The sequence below is a fragment of the Chamaea fasciata genome, unplaced genomic scaffold, assembly GCF_029207755.1.
Source record: "Chamaea fasciata isolate MVZ Bird 193981 ecotype frontalis unplaced genomic scaffold, bChaFas1.0.hap1 SCAF_3, whole genome shotgun sequence".
Taxonomy (NCBI): Eukaryota; Metazoa; Chordata; class Aves; order Passeriformes; family Sylviidae; genus Chamaea; species Chamaea fasciata.
In genome coordinates, this window is record NW_027094088.1 from 111,261,880 (window position 1) to 111,267,879 (window position 6,000).

The window sequence follows — 6,000 nt, forward strand, 5'->3', positions numbered from 1 at the left end:
CAGACAGGAAACAAAGCGGGAATGGCCGTTCTTTCCAAGCATTCCAGACACAAAACAAATGGCCAGTTATTAAAAAATCTTGGAAAATCATGGTATTATGGGAGCTGCAGAGGGGAAAATCCTTTGCTGGAAGCTGAGAGCTCTTAGCTCCCGGCTCTCAGTGCCTAATTGAGTTTGAAAGGCCTGTTAAGTACCATTGACCAGAGCAGATGTCTCTCTTGAAAAGAGGGAAAGCTCCAGGAGGAAAAGAAACACAAAGAATCCTCTTGTTCCAGTGCAGAGCCTGGGAAAAAAACTCATTTAAAGTCCCTGGGGAGGCAAAGATGTGGGAGCATCAGCAGAATTGATCCACCTGCTACAGACTGAGCAGGAGCTTCCAAAAAAAGGCTCAAATTAAAGGGTCCTTGTATCCCGTGTGGTATCTCAGAGCCACTAGCAGCCAGGCTGGACTACATGGAATCATGGAAGGGTTTGGGTTGGAATGGACATTGAAGATCATCACATTCCACCTCCTGCCATGGGCAGGGACACCTTCCACTATCCCAGGTTGCTTCAAGCCCTGCCCAACCTGGCCTTGGACACTTCCAGGGATCCAGGGGTAGCCACAGCTTCTCTGGGCAACCTGTGCCAGGGCCTCCCCACCCTCACAGGGAAGAATTTCTTACAGTGAAATGATTCCTGTGGTCCTTTCCAACCTTCCCCGTCCTGTGATTCCATGCCAGTGTACCTTGGACCTGAATCACAGCATGATCTCAGCAATCCCTGCTCCAGCCTGAGGAGTCCGCACCAAAGGGAAGGAAAGCAAGAGCCTCCAGCACAGCTCCATGGCTGCTCTCACCGTGGATCCAGCCTTGCAGGGAGGGCAAACAGAGCTCACCTGGAATTCTGCAGAGGGAACAAGGGAAGATCCTGTTGTTCTCAGAGCCCTGACACAGACGAGCAGTTGAACAAAAGGGATTTTTCTGCTCAGGAAGGGGAGTGCACAGACCACTGGTGTTTTCACTGTGTCTGATCACTTGACTCAATGTAAATCACAGAATTATTTAGGCTGGAAAAGGCATCCAGGATCATCGAGTCCAACCATGTCACCAGCCCAGAGCACTGCGTGTCACATCCAGTCATTCCTTGGACACCTCCAGGGCTGGGGACTCCAAACCTCCCTGGGCAGCCCATTCCTATGCCTGACCACCCTTTTCATGGAGAAATTCCTCCTGATGTCCAACCTCAACCTCTCCTGGTGCAGCTTGAGGCTGTTCCCTCTCCTCCTGTCCCTGTTCCCTGGGAGCAGAGCCTGACCCCCTGGCTGTCCCCTCCTGTCAGGGAGTTGTGCAGGTCCCCCATGAGCCTGCTTTTCTCCAGGCTGAGCCCCTTTCCCAGCTCCCTCAGCCACTCCTGGTGCTCCAGCCCCTTCCCCAGCTCCGTTCCCTTCCCTGGACACAAAGTAAAGCTCTCCCAGAGAGAGATGATGGAAGAGCCCCCAGACTGACAGGGAAGCAGGAGTGATTCCATGAACCAGTTCTCTCCTCCAGCACTGAGCCAAGCACCTGGAGCACTAAACTGGCGCAAAATCAGCAAAATGGAGCTTCCAGCAAAGCTGGCCCTGAACTGCCTGATCCTCCAAGTCCAGCTGCAATCCAAGGCCTCCCAGATACAGCCCAGCTTGAAACCCTCCTCCCTGAGCCAAGAAGGCTGCCAGCTTGTGAGAAAGAGCACAGAGCCCTGTGAGATAAGAAAGGTAAAACCAAGGACAGAGGCTGGATTCTCAGGATGTGACAGGCAGCAGCTCAAGGGGACAAGGAGAAAAACATCAACGTGGGAAGGCAGAAAATCCAAAAGGGGAGAAAACTCCACCCCAGTGGGGTAATGGCATCTGAGCAGTGTGGAGACTCCGTTCCAACAACAGCTGAGGCCGACACTCCTGCCTGATGAACCGCTCTGTGGGCAGCAAAGACCCCTTGGGTGTCTTTCTCTGTGGGCAGCACAGACTTGCAGCTCACTTGGTCAGGTTGGGCAGGGCTTTGAGCAACCTGGGACAGTGGAAAGCGTCCCTGTCCATGGCAGGGGGTGGAACCAGATGATCTTTATTGTCCCTTCCCACCCAAGCCATCCTGTGATTCTGCGACAGTCCTCACCTGTGTGCGTACTCAGATTATTTAAACTGGAAAAGCCCTTTAAGATCATCAAGTCCAACCATTCCCCAGCAGGGCCAAATCCACCACTAAACCACGTCCCCAAGTGACACATCCACACCCCTTTGGAATACTTCCAAGGGTAATGATTCCACTGCTTCCTTGGGCAGCCTGTTCCGACCCTGCTCACAGAATTTCCATGCATATCAACAGATGCCTCCAAAAATGCTCCAAGGAGAGAGGGAGGGTCACAGGCTACTGAGGAGTTTGTATGTTATGTTTCATGTTATCTGGATTTTAAGGTTTTGTGGGTTGGTTTGTTGCCTGATTTTTGTGTATTTTTTAAATATAAATCCATGTCCAAAGGACTGCAAACATAAAAAGCCAGCCTGAGGTTCAGAAAAATGGGGGAATACTGGAAATACAAATCAAGGGGAGGAAAGCAGGAGACATTCCAACATTCTTCCCCTCAGAGGCAGCATGGTGCCATTGCTCCAGGAGCTCCACAAGTGCTCCTGTCACTGTCCCCACTCTCCACCACCGCCTTCTTTCTCTCCCTTGCCATGGATCCACATCCAGAAGTGCTGCTCCTTCCAAGCTGCTGCAGCAGCCTCTCCCAGAGCCTGGGGCTTGATCTCCCTCCCACACACGGGGGTTTTGTGCTCTCCTCCTCTGCCCTCTGCCCTGCTGAACCTGCAAACCCTCACCGCCCACTGTGCTTGGAGGGCTCAGGGCAAGGGGCTCTTCCCAGCCCTTCAGGATACGTGGAGACACATCAGGGATGTGTTGTCTCTTTGGTTCCCTGCTCTGCAGGGGACAAGGCTCTGCCCAAAGTGAGGGATTGGTGCAGAGCAGCTGCCTTTAGTCCCTCTGACAGTCCCAGAGGTGTTCAGTGCAGGGTTCCTGTAACGTGGCAGTGGGGAAAGGATCGAGGTGTGTCTGCTCTCCTCTCCTGCTTTTAGCTCACAGCTTCTTTGGGAAACCTGTACCAGGGCCTCAGCACCCTCATAGCCAAGAATTCCTTCCCAATATCCCACCTATCCCTGCCCTCTGGCACTGGGAAGCGATTCTCTGTGTCCTGTCCCTCCATCCCTTGTCCCAAGTCCCTCTCCAGCTCTCCTGGAGCCCCTTTAGGCTCTGGAAGGGGCTCTGAGGTGTTCCTGGATCCTTTTCTTCTCCAGGTGAACACCCCCAGCTCTCCCAGCCCAGCTCCAGAGCAGAGGGGCTCCAGCCCTTGGAGCAGCTCCATAGTTTCCCCTGGACTCTCTCCAGCTGCTCCACGTGGCTTTTCACCTTAGAAATCCTCCCTGTGACTTAATTTACTACAAGCATGATGCCACGTTTAACACCCCAGCTGCTGACTCAGCCTGCAGGGCTCTTCCCTCCTGGCTGTGTCACTTTTCCATGCATTTCTCCAGTCCCTTGTGCCACGTGGAATCACAAACAGCTGGACCAGCACAAGTGAGGAGGAAAAAGAGGCGGAGGAAAGCAGAAGAGGATTTTAATTCAGGATTGCCACAGCCCTCCCCATTGTGAAACGACAGTGTTGCCAACTGCTGGCAGCACAGCCAGGACACTCCATGTGCTTGATGTTGCAGAAGTGTCCTTTAAGGATCTCTGCAAGAAAAAACGTTTTCCCGGTAAGGCACAGGTTTGTGGGTTTTTTTTTGTTTTTATTCCATAACTGAGGGAAATGTAGAGACCAGAGCCCTGTATTTACCCCACTGTAGTACACATTGCTGCTTGGTCCCCAAAACAACTGATGGACGTGTCTGCCCCATTCCTGGGAGTGTTCTAGTTGGACCCCCAAAAATGGAGTACAGTACAGACAAGCTAAGTAGTTCTCTATAAAAAAAAAACAACAAAAAACCAAAAAAACGCAACAAAAAAAGCCAAAAAAACCCCAAACAAAAACTCAAACCAACCAAACAAAACAAAACAAAACCCCACCAAAAAACACCCCCCAAAAACAACAAACCCCCCCCCCCAAAAAAAACCTAACCCAAAAAACCCCCAAAACAAAACAAAACAAAAAAAAACCTCAAACCAACCCAAACACTGGAACAACCTTTATTCCTGCCATAAAGGTTTTCTTTTGTTCCACCAGGCACTTACAAGCCAAAGCCAGAAAATTCCCTGTAGAAATGCTGCACTTGCCTTGCTGGGGCATGTCAACAAATGTCTACCATGTCAGGAAAGAACAGCAGGAAAATCAGCAGAAATCTGCTGATTTCTTTTATCTCTTGTACCTTTGAATGAGCCACTTGCCAAAGGAGCCTTTTTCCTTCACAGTGACCACAGGCTCCACCTTTCAAACCTGAAACCGTCCTCCAAACAGAAGCAACTGGAATGTGCAAACTGGTCATGTAAATGGTTACAACCGACTGCCCAAGCTATAAAAAACATTATTTTAGCGACTACACTGTGGTTTTTCGTGGTGTAACTACATCTGTGCAGTGCCCAGGTTGTCTGCCAGTATTTTGAGATCCTGAGGGAGCAGATTTGGAGCTTTAAGAGCAAACCCTCCATGAGCTGACCTGCAGCATCAGGTAAAGCATCCAAAGCCATCAGCAACACCCTCCCATGAGAACATCAGAGGATCATCAGCTCAGCTCTGAACGACAAATGCCAGGGGCTTTTGTGATGGGCTTTTTTCGGGCTTGTGATGACATTTCCATGGCAGGGGAAGCTGTGAGCAGCCCAGCACAGCCCAGCACCCCCAGTTCCATCCAGAGCAATGGGAATTCCTCCTCATTGTTTCCCCTCTCACTGCTCGGCAGGAAAAATGGGCGGCATGGAAGAGACTCCTACAATGGCACTGAGCAAAAACACTTGGGATTTCCAAGAGAAAAGTCCAACAGACTCAAGAAAAGGTTAAAGAAAAATTTCAACACTTGTTCAGATGGATTCCCCATCCCTGGAAGTGTCCAAGGCCAGGCTGGACAGGGCTTGGATCGACCTGGGATAATGGAAGGTGTCCCTGCCCATGGCAGGGGCTGGAACAGGATGAGCTTTAAGGTCCCTTCCAACCCAAACCGTTCCATGATTCTTTAGTTATTTTCTTCCCCCACCGTGCCAAAAATCAAGTTTAACCCAAATCAGATGCCTGACCACTGCTGAAAATACTTTAAAATAGACTTACTCTATTTCAGCTGGGATGTTTTGCACAAATAGTGGCTGAGTATCAATCTTTTCACATCAAAACCTTCAGCACCCATCCCTGTGTTATCTCATGGGCTGCACAAACACCCCCAGCCTCCATCTGTTCCAACCCCAAAAGCCACAAAAACTCATCACCTTCCCCAAGGAGCTGCAGAGACCACAGTGATACAGATGGACCAGTAGTTCCCAGGCTCTTGACTCACCAGCCAGGAATGATCCAGGAGTTCCCAGCCTCCATTTCCCAGGAGCTGTTTGTCCTTTCTGTGTTCCGTCCCCTGGCACCAATGCACCCCCCTGCCTTAAAATCAACAACCATGAGCCCAGGCACTGATGGACCTCAGAGTCACAGGGTGGGTTGGGTTGGAAGGGACCTTGGAGATCATCCCATTCCACCTTCCTGCCATGGGCAGGGACATATTCCACCATCCCAGGTTGCTCCAAGCCCTGTCCAGCCTGGCCTTGGACACTTCCAGGGATCCAGGGGCAGCCACAGCTTCTCTGGGTAACCTGTGCCAGGGCCTCCCCACCCTCACTGGGAAGAATTTATTCTCAATATCTCATCTAAATCTCTCCTGTTTTTGTTTAAAACCACTTCCCCTTGTCCATTCACCTTCCACCTCCTTGCAAGGCTTTGCTCCACTCCAAACCCCTCTCCTGGTGAACACCCCTGCCCTTCTTCCTTTGGAGAGATCAATACCAGGATAAAAAG